The 10,861-nt window shown below is 41.0% G+C and overlaps 1 protein-coding gene across 1 annotated transcript in view; it reads left to right on the top strand.

Annotated features, from left to right (window-relative positions):
- The first annotated feature begins 7,180 nt into the window (after nt 1–7,180).
- The window catches only part of LOC120948726 (homeobox protein prospero-like), a 95,108-nt gene continuing 91,427 nt past the window's right edge, over nt 7,181–10,861 (top strand). Inside the window, exon 1 of the mRNA XM_049611265.1 lies at nt 7,181–7,438. The gene's annotated coding sequence lies outside the window, so the exon portion shown is untranslated. The remainder of the gene's footprint in view (nt 7,439–10,861) is intronic.

Here is a 10,861-nt window from a genome sequence, read left to right as displayed (position 1 = left end):
TGTCCACTCATACGTACGGCTTAACAACAAGTCCGTCGCAGGTTCAAGCCTAGAATGGACCGTTCCCCCGTTGCAAGGACTGACTATCCGGCTGCATGGTACTGAATAAAGTCTCGAAAGTTTGTACAGGCCGGTATGTCCACGTCAGACGTTTACGCCAAATAGAAGAAGATTTATTCCTTTATGGGTAAACCAATCAGTAGTAAAAAGCCAATTCAATATCGCAGGCCTAGATCGACAACGATTGGTAATGCCAAATTGAAAGAATATTTTTTCTAATGAGTTTGATAAGCTAGTCTCAAGGATATTTTTTGGGTTCTTTGTATTTTAATGATGCTCAAATTTGTTTAATTCTGCCATGTCGTTTAACAAATAATTGTCACATGATTGAAATATAGTATTAAATGCAACATGTAATTCAACCAGCTTAACTCTTTTAGGATTGGATTATTTTGTTTTGCCTTTCAACAAATTTTTACAATAGGTAATTTAAAAATCTAGTTTCAACTTTGTTTTCATTGAATCATTTGTGAGCATGCGTAAATCAATCAATTCCATCTTCCTGATTGGTTTAAGCATTCTATGAAACACATTCTCTTTTTATAGTAAGAATTAACAGGAATTCATCAATTTGGTGTTATAAATAGTGATAGTGATAGTGATAGGATCAATTACGACACGCTGATAGGGGAAAAAGGCGGTCATCAAACGTCACGATTTGTTACATGGGGGACGGGAGAACTAAACTTTTGTCATGTTATGCAACATAAAACGATTGAAAAACATTTTTCCAATAAGAAATGAATATTACCCGATGAACCGATGAAACAGATGTAATCTAACTGCATTTTTATTTCAAACAACCTGATGATGGGATTTAAGCATTCAACCTTTTTTTGACAGAGGATGTAATTGATCGCAATTTGATGCATACATAAAAATGCAGTCATAGTTCTTGCAAACAGTGCCGGTTTTGTTAGTGATGTGTAAGACGTATGAACATATTAAGCATCACATGTTCTTTGAGATGGAATAGCCAAATGCATAATGTTACATGTAAAGCCAAAGAACAAAAAAGCACGTATGGAAAGGTGGATATATTTATAGAGAGCCAGGAAGTTGGTTGTATTAATTATGTTTGAGACAATGGTGATGCAAAAACATTGCCAACTGAGGATACAAATTATCAGCATCTTTTTTGCATTTGATTACAATACAGGATGTCCCCAAGATACGCTATTCATGTGGACCGAGACGGATCTCGGATTTCTGCGTGAGTCGAAATACACCGTTTCCAGCCAAAATGTAGCTTATTTTCGTGTAGTTTTGCTGGGTTGGTTTTAGCCAGTACATTATTTTTTTATATTATTCTGACTAAAGATTAGAATTTTTAACCTATTTGAATGATTTTTAAAATTCAAGAGGGCAACTAGTTTGCAATTGCTAATTTATGTAACAAATCACATGTTTCATGTTTCAACATGTTTCATATAAGATTTGATATACACTTTTGCAAATACACGAGACTGTTAAAGGGTTCACAAACAACCGTCATTGAACCAATCGAATGGATGCCATCGTACTAATCCATCAAACTACATACTCACCGTTTTTTTTATATCCTTGTATAATTAAAAAAATGTTTTATTACGTACTAATAAAAAGAAAAGGTAGGAAGTACAATATACCAAGATAGTTTATGCTTATGAAATTTAAAAAAAAGTTACTTCCCATGAAACGATTGTTTGATGGCGAATCCTTCCCCTTCCATAGTAAAAAAATATATTTGCAAACCTTTTTGCGTTTCTATGACACGATTTGATTATGAATAAGAAAATAGTAATTTTAAAGCCAATTTTTCACATTTTTAACAATTGCGCGAAAAAGATTCGCCGAACTCTGCTCGATTTCCGTTGTCGAGGGAAACGGTGATTTTGACAAGAGTTTCCAAGCAGAAATCGTTTCATGCAAATAAGGCTAATGGGGTCATGCAACTGAAGATAATTCAGATATGACAGATGAGAAGAGGAAGATCAATCAAAATATGAAGAATGTATATTTGGAATACTGTATTCTAGTACGTGTCAAACACCATTGTCACACCTAGAGTTATTATATTTGTGTTTCTCAAAAAAAAATTTTTTTTAGTACAAAAATACTATCATAGTAGAATACAAAACTCTACTAAAAATGTGAAGGCTCTGAATACGTTACATGCTAGTGTACATTTAATAAAAAATATAATCCATATATGCTCCACCTTGCTCCATAATTCGTTTCTCCGTACAACATGTGTCAAACCAGCCATCCTGCAAGTACGCACACCTGCAGATGGGCATTTGAAAGGCTACAGCAGTAACAGTTCTCCTGGGATGGGTAGTAACGACCAAAACTCACCCCTTCTTTGAACATGCCTTGAACGCCCGTGTACAGACGCAAACAATCTACACATGTCCTTCCTTGACCCTTCCCCTACTGTCCCTTCAGCATTGCTTGCACCACACTCAAGGCTGGTCTGATACGCCTTGCGAGCTCCCCATAACCCTCCACCCTAAGCGAGCTCCCCAGTGACGCCAATCGGTGACTTCAGCCGACTGCACACGGCCTGTGTGTGTAATCACTTAACCATGGGAAATGGGCGCACGGAGAGATAAGATAAAAATCTTTTTATGGTAGAGGAAAAACGCAACACGTTGCACGCGCTTCGGGCGGAAAATGGCTACGAAGAAACTACCGCTAATGACAGCTGCCGCTCCATTCGATATCTCGTATGTTGATTCGTGGCCAGGCCATCGCAGCCAGTGGTACTATCGCCAGTGGTACCGCCGGTGACTCTGGAGCACCGGCACTGGCATTACATTAAGTTTCATTTCTTATCGCTCGATAGTATGGGGTAGCGGGGTTCGTGCATGTGTTCACGTGGTTCGTGTAAGGAGGAAATGGATGGCAACGATACCTGTATGGCCCGGGGTAATAAAACGTCCGTGCACCACGCAATCCTCGACACCCGCACGGTGGTAATTGTGACGGTGACGGAGGACAGGCGATCACTTCCGGCGTCAGTTTTCTTTGCATACACAGTCCGCGGCCCGAGTGTGTGGACATATGGGTTGTTTCCACGCCGTCGTCTAATCGATCGATTGTGTCAATATGCAAGCGATAAGAACCGAACTGGGGTACGAAGGTACGAACTGGCACAAACAAATTACAAGTGCAAGATGGTCTAATTTTCTTCGTCTGCTTTGAACGCAATCACCCGATTGGGGGAGGGAGTTTCAGGACAGGATGGCGATGTATCTAATCGATGGTTGATGCTTTTAATTGTAAAACATATAGCTTTTTCCTACTGCCGTTCATTTAGTGTGGCATCGATACGGACATCATCGCGACATCCCTATCGATGTTACTCACGACGCGAAACGGGACACGAAGAAGACTATAATTGATTTGCAGGAGAGTGGTAAAGTTTCAGCTTTACGATCATCTTGTTGTCTTGTGGCCTTTATTGGAATCCACTTGATTGACTTGAGTGCGAATGAACAGTCTCGACGCACACAATACATAAACCGTACTCAATTGGTTACAAGATTTTTATGAAGATAATGAAACCGAGTTTATCGTTGTCATTGGTTGATTAATTGCGATCACAGCTTGGGCGATAGCTGCACCAGAAACTTGTTTAATTTGTGGCACTATTAACTACCTTGACCGTGTTCATCTTTGCTAAGAGTCTTCTCTTTTGTCATCTTCTGTAGGTGCGAGATTAAGAGCTTGGGTGACAGAGCCTGTACCTTTTAATTACATCACGCCTGTTTGTTTTAGTAAATGTCTGGGCCAGAAGAGTTATGCCGTTCGAACACTATAACACGCCACTGTGTGTTTAACTGTTTCAACAAGTTGGGCTCGTGCTGGAAACTGAACTACCAGGGCCGTGTATCGATGTCTGTTTTTATTTTCTTTTACTCACGAACTCGTTTGATGTTGGCAATCGATGTTCAAACCGATGCTTCAATCGTAAACACACCGCCGCTTGGCAACCAACGGGTGAGAACATTCAAATTCCGCCACCACAATTTTATGGTCACTTGAGACTCCATTTCCATGGATAACTGCAACCTCATCTCGCATTTTTATTTCCCCACACGCATCAGACACCCGTGCACCCCTCTATGTCAGGTCTGTTGTTTTGCTTTAATTTCGTTGCAAACACCGTCGATTCCAAAACGGTAGCTCGCATATAAAAAGCCAGCGGCTCGCGCATGGTAACGATTACATATTTATGGTAACTCACCGCACTGGAAGCATTTTCACACAATTAATAGTCCTTTTTCGATTACATTCATCATTGGTCATCATCATCCCGTGCAAAACTCCCTTTTCTCACTGCCAAGGATACGATGACTGAACCGGTTTCGACCGTAAACCGTTTCGATAATATTAAACGAGGGTTTACCCAGTGTCAAGACGTTAAACGAGGTTTGTCGCTTTATTGCCTCAATAAATATGATTGTGTTAGGGGGAATTTAAGGCTTGAGCATTCGTATTAAGAATTGTATACGCTGAAGGACATAATTCGCTATCAATATGTTACAGTTAATGTTCATACCACTCGAGATCCACAAGTAATTTTGCTGTAGCAGCGGAGTCTGAAGAATATTCATCACTCCAATAAGAAAATGTATTCGTTTGGTTTCTTATAAGATATCAATGTTTTCACCATTTATTCACCTCAAACTGGTTACAGGTAGTCCCCGAGATACGCGGTACCTTTTATACGTGGAATTGAAGTTACGGAATTTTTAAAAATTTTACAGTTCTTCGAATAAACTGTACTTATTTGACACATACATTTTGAAATGTAAAATAAATTTGCTTTTGTAGAAATCTATAAATCATTAAAGAAGGTATAATATTTTAATCTTCAGCCAATTATATCGCATAGTCAATTTAATGGCTAAAACTTAACACTTTTTATTACTTATTCGCATAAAAATTAGAGATATTTATGCAACAACTCTAGAATTTTGACTTAAGCGGAAATTTCAGATACGTGGTTTATTCATAGTTCGTATGTCATAGCGTATCTTGGGGACAACCGATATGCAACAAAATAGTACGTCATTTTTTTTTATCTTGAGTGTAATTCGTCTCTATTATGAATACTGTGTAACCGGCCACAATTTCTATTCTCAGACAAAATGTTATAGATACCTAAACCTTCTTCTTCTTTGGTACAAGAACCATTGTCGGCCAAGGCCTACTTGCACTACTAGTGGGTTTGGCTTTTAGTGACTTAGTTCTAAAATACTAAAATAAAATAAAATAGTCCTAAGTATGGGGATACAGTCCATACGGGGCTTGAACCCATGACGGGCATGTTGCTAGATCGTGTGAGTTTAATACTGTACCAACAGACTGACCATACCTAAACCACTTGAAAATTTAACAAAACATATTGGCTCATTCCTGTATAATGTTGTTGATTTTGCACTGTATGATTAACATGTTCAAACATAATATGAATTCATAAAAAGTACAACATTGAGTTGTATGTTATGTTATGAACATGATATTGGATTGTAAATTGTTCTGAGATGTATTTTGTCACTCGAGTGTTGAGTTATTTTATGGAAATTATAGGATATTGCTTCATGGCTGGAAAATCCACATATTGAAAAAAGTTAGATTGATTTTATTCACAGTTGTAACCATTAAAAAAAAGTAGACACCACTTTTGTTTTATATTATATACCTCCTTCCTGATTTATTTAACACTCTATTTTTTACATCCAAAACCAACAGTTTTATTTTTACTAAAAACCAAATCCTACAAAACCAAATGTTTGTTTCGCGTAAAGCAACTGCAGAACACTTCTATACTGGTCTGTCCAAACCTCCCAATAGTTCTGATCCAAACCTGCCCAACACGGACTGGAATTTCACAGGCGCGAAATTCCGCCAGCCGAAAAACTTATGGATGTGACAGTTCCGAAAAGTAGCCGTTGACAGTTTGTACATGGGTTTGACAGCAGACGGAATTACACGACCGCGAAATTTCGGTTCGTGTATTTTCTGTCTAAAACTGGTTAGCCAATTGGGCAAATAGGTGGGTAACCGGCATCCAAACGGGTTTGACAGTTTATGAGTCAAATTACAGTAGGAATTCAAAAGTTGAACACTTTTTAGTTTGGCATGCTTATAACTTAAACGCTCGATAGTTGGCTAACAGATCAATTAAAAAGCTTGCATTTGAACAGAAAGACCGGTTTTTGAAAAATTCACAAAAATCTCATGGCTTACCCAGAAAAGTTTCAGATATTCAGAAGAAAAACGTACCAACTTAGAAGCACATATTCAATAGTTGACAGGGAATCAAAGTTCAACCAGTGAGTTCAAACTGTAGTTCAATTTCCCCCAAGAATTGTGAAATGCACAATGATTTGCTTTTTTCGATAAACTTTTCAAATCTCTTTGAAGTCAGAAATATCCATTTTTTTTATGAATCGTATTACATTAATTATGAAGTGTTTGAAAGCAGTAAATTTAATCATACATATTAATTAAGCCCCTACATATTGGTTAGACTTACGCGTATGTCTTGAATGTACTGTAATTTATTTAATGGCTAAGAAATACCATTCCACACAAACTTAAAGAAAATTAACAATATCAATCGGCATTTTCATAGTGCAATCTTTACTGGCAAGCCATCAGTTTGACACGCCAGTCTTAGCGATTGAGTGAACTGTAAATATGGTTAGAAAATTTGTGTGCATTTGGAAAGCCATATTAAACCAACGGTCATAAAATAATTTACTACATGTTTTACGATGGTTCGCTACGCTGTTATGTTTTTAAAATTTTCTACAATTTGATTCAAGAAAAGAAGCCTCCGTCTTGCGATGATGTAAGAAACCCTGCATTACTGATGATCAGGCAACTAATATCGCGCCAAAAAACTTCCACACGCGACGAAGAGTTGTCAACGTGTAAGTAGGCTCTTCTCAAGAACCCGTCACATACACACTCGAAGACGTTTGCTTTCTTATTGCGACGTGCGCTTACGTACACCTATTGCAGGATCACTGACCGAATGAATCTTAACCTGCGTTTGTATAGGTATGATGGAGTTGGAACGGATTATCGATGTATTGACGTTCCAGAACAAGTTTCGCATTGCTCAAGGTCGTTTGTTTCAGTATCAGTAGAATCGATCTCGAAAGTGGACGGCAGAATCATTTCAGGAAGTGTTCTAAATTGCTGCAACTAAGCTTACCGCGTGTCACTTTTGCTTATTTGGTGTCATTTTAGTCGAAACGCGCAAACTCATACGAGATGTAAAGGAAGACAAATCAATACTGGTGGTGTTGTGTTCGACGAGGATCAATCCACTCACAATGCTAGATGATGAAGTGCGGAGAAAGATTTCACACTAGAGGTAAGTCCATTTGTGTAATTTTACTCTTTTCTGCCTCTCTCTCTCTCTCTCTTTCTATCATCCATCATCAATTCCATGCCGTACGCGGTCTGCACGACCAACATGTGTCATTAGTGCCGTGCAGGCTACACAATTTCTTGGACCTTGAGTCCGCTTTTTTATCGGCTAATGTACATCAACATCAGCGTGTGTGTCATTTTTCGTCTCTTCACCCAATCGCCGAAGAGTGGTCCGAACGCCTAAGGTTTGTGCCGCTGCCGGCGGTTGCTAATTTATTCATAAATCACGTAAAGACAATTACGCTCACTACGCCATCGGCCGCATTTCGTGCAAGGCATCAATTCGTGCGACACATTCCGTGTGCACCGGGGTCTAAAAAGACAGCTTCGCTCGCGAGACACGTACCTGCAGGGTCGAAGGGTGCGGCTGGAATAAGTTAATACTACCAAACACATACACAAAAAAGGAAAGAAAAAAAAAACAGAGACAACCCACAGGAAAAAACGGGAAATCGCACTTTAGTCCACTGCTTCCGGGACGTCATGGTCGCTGGTGGGACGCATGACACGGCCGCCTCATACGTGTATGATAAATTTAATAACAATTTTCCATTGAGATTTCCGGAAAGAGATAAGCGTGCAAACCACCACCCCATCGAATGTGTGTGTGTGTATGGCACGCCGTCGAATGCTTTCTTTGGGTGTTTGTGACCCTTCTCCTAATGGCTGCGGGTAACGAAACACTTTTACACTGCCCCATCGTCGTGCCATCGCCTTGCCATGTATGTATGGCTTTAACGCGCAGTCCTGGCCCGCCAACCCTCTGCAGCAGAAACACACAAACGAAAGTGTCGTCGTAGTGTTGTACCATCCGCTCCCTGAGTCCTCCCTCCCAGGGGTGACCCCAAAAAAGGCCCAGACCAGCATTAGCGCATTAGGCTAATGTTTGTCTTCGAGGCAAGCAAGCACCGACAAACCAATCCTTGTCCCTGGCGTAGTAGATTTGGCCCTTTTCCTCAGTGCGGTGCCGTAAGGTGACCTTACCAAATAGAAAAAAAATACTACATACATACACACACGCGCGGTGTCACTGCAAGCAAAGGGCGGTGGGTACAGTGAGAGTAAGCAATCATGTGCATTATTAATGTCGCTTTCTCGCGTTCGCGCAATATACGGTTGTGTCCTTGGAGCAATAGAGCAACGTCACTCTTCATGTTGTGCTGGAAGAAAGCGTGATTAATAATTTCGTAGCCAACCTATGGGACAATTAAATGCATGGCGATTTGTGGTCAAGCTTCTGATACTTCTACCGGTGGACTGTTCTTAAATTGTGGGAGCGCTGTTTGAAAGAATGTATCCGAATCTCTTAATGGCATTAAATGATTCCACACATTCATCACCACGAACGAGCGTGTTGATCCATGCGTGGTTCTTGAAGAAAATTAATTTTCCACAATCTATTACCTGCCTGTTACCAGCAAACCCGTTCGTCATGCTCCTACAGTCTTAGACACAGGGTGTGGCCCCGGTCACTTGCGTGGCCTGCTGCTTGGACGTTAAATTAAACAAATGACCCACACGTCATCAGCCGTGATCCCCGCCTGCACCTTGAGAAGCAACAGCAACCACTCGCCCTTGGCCAAGCTGGCCGACCCACCGGTGAGGCGCGTTTTAAAGTTTCGCGTTTTCATGACATGGCCGCTCTTATCGGCCGTAGCGCGCCACTTGGGTTTGGGGCTCATTTCCATAAATAAAACCCAACCCAACGACTTGGGTCTCGCGCTGGCTGGCGGCGGCACGAACGCTCGATTACTCGCTACACAGCACAGGCGGCACGGTGCGTCTTAGGTGCGGCCCCGGCCAGGCTCTATCTTCATCGTTGCGCTCCTTCCCCTGGGGGAATCTTATGATGGTCGCCGATGGTGCTGGCGGGACTGTCCTGGCCCAACAGGCTGCGAAGGGGACCGATTAGCAAATTAGTTTAACAGCAACGACTGATCTGGTGCGAATCTAATCGGGCGACAAGGTGTGCGTACACGCACGGTTCCGCTGGCGCTGGCAAGACTCGTCTAGGTGGCTTCCCGTGCCACAGCTTACCTTTGGTGCTCGCTCTCGCTCTCGCCTCCGGGTTCGCAGGTCGTTCGCAAACGTTACGCCCCAGAGATCCTCTTGGTCTCGGAGTTTTCCCAAACGCGTAACCAAGTGTAACGAGAACAAACGCATTGCTTACCGAACCGAACCGTCTTCATACGCACCGAGAATCAATCACGGTACTCATCAAAGGCTCTCACTGGCATGTGTGTTTTCTACTCAATTGGTCAAAGAATTAAGACAAAGGGCCTAAGGTGTAGAACTTTACACCTTTTCCGGGATCCGGTCGGAGACGGGCCGAAGAAAGGCCAAAGCTGTGGATATTTATTTATAGCTAGTCCATATAGTGTAAGCGCTGTTAGAATGGTATTTTCCCTTCTTTTTGCACTAACAGAAACAAGAAACTGTATGCGTATACCATCTTTATTGTGCGACAGCTTTTACAACTATTTACTCAACTGAGTTTCGGTTTGTTTCAGTTCATTTCACATCGGCCTCGGTGTGAATGGTTTCATTAAAAAGGTGTTTATGGGTTTCTTCTCCCTGCGCCACGGCATCGAAAGGAGGGTTGCCACGAAGTGCTTAAGCATTTACTGAAGCGACACAATTTTCTTTCATGCACCTTTTACGCTCAATTTCCCATGGTCACACCCCCCTATGCGAACAAGCATCTGTCGGAGCATCGTCATGTCCATATGTTAACAAGCTAAACTCACTAAGGGCGTAATCAGTGTTTGTGGAGTAAGTGAACCTCTTTGTTTCTATTAATTTTGTCCACTGACAGTTAGTTCAGGCAATCTTATAATATGTTAACAATTCAATACTGCTGTCATGCGGAAAACATGAGCTAGATATCTAAAAATTGGCCATAATGCTGCAATATTGTAATTGTGTTCCGATGCACTTACCTTTGGTACAGCTCAATTCGTATGAAACAACAAAATGATTTAAAAGTATTCTCAGTCAAGCTTGTCATTGGAAGTATTCAAGACAAATTTGTCCTCAACCGGTTCACTCTTAGACACACAGCTCTGGATGATATGTTCTTTTGCTTCGTTATTCCTTTATTCAACAAGAATAAGTGGATCACATCTAAATTACACATACTCTCACCCACATAGAGTTGTTTAAAAAAATCTCAACAAAAAACAAGCGTAAAATCCCTGTAGAAAAGTATAAGCATGCAGGATAAGAATACATGCCTTCTGCTATACTCTCCTTAGCAATGTCCAAATCGCCACGTATCACGTAAAGCTCTTCTAAACAACTCACATATGCAAAACAACATATCGTACCGTACCTCCTTCTGAATGGGGCAAGCTGTTTGCTGAAA

The sequence above is a fragment of the Anopheles coluzzii genome, chromosome 2, assembly GCF_943734685.1.
Source record: "Anopheles coluzzii chromosome 2, AcolN3, whole genome shotgun sequence".
NCBI classification, from domain to species: Eukaryota; Metazoa; Arthropoda; class Insecta; order Diptera; family Culicidae; genus Anopheles; species Anopheles coluzzii.
This window is presented reverse-complemented; position numbering and strand designations above follow the sequence as displayed.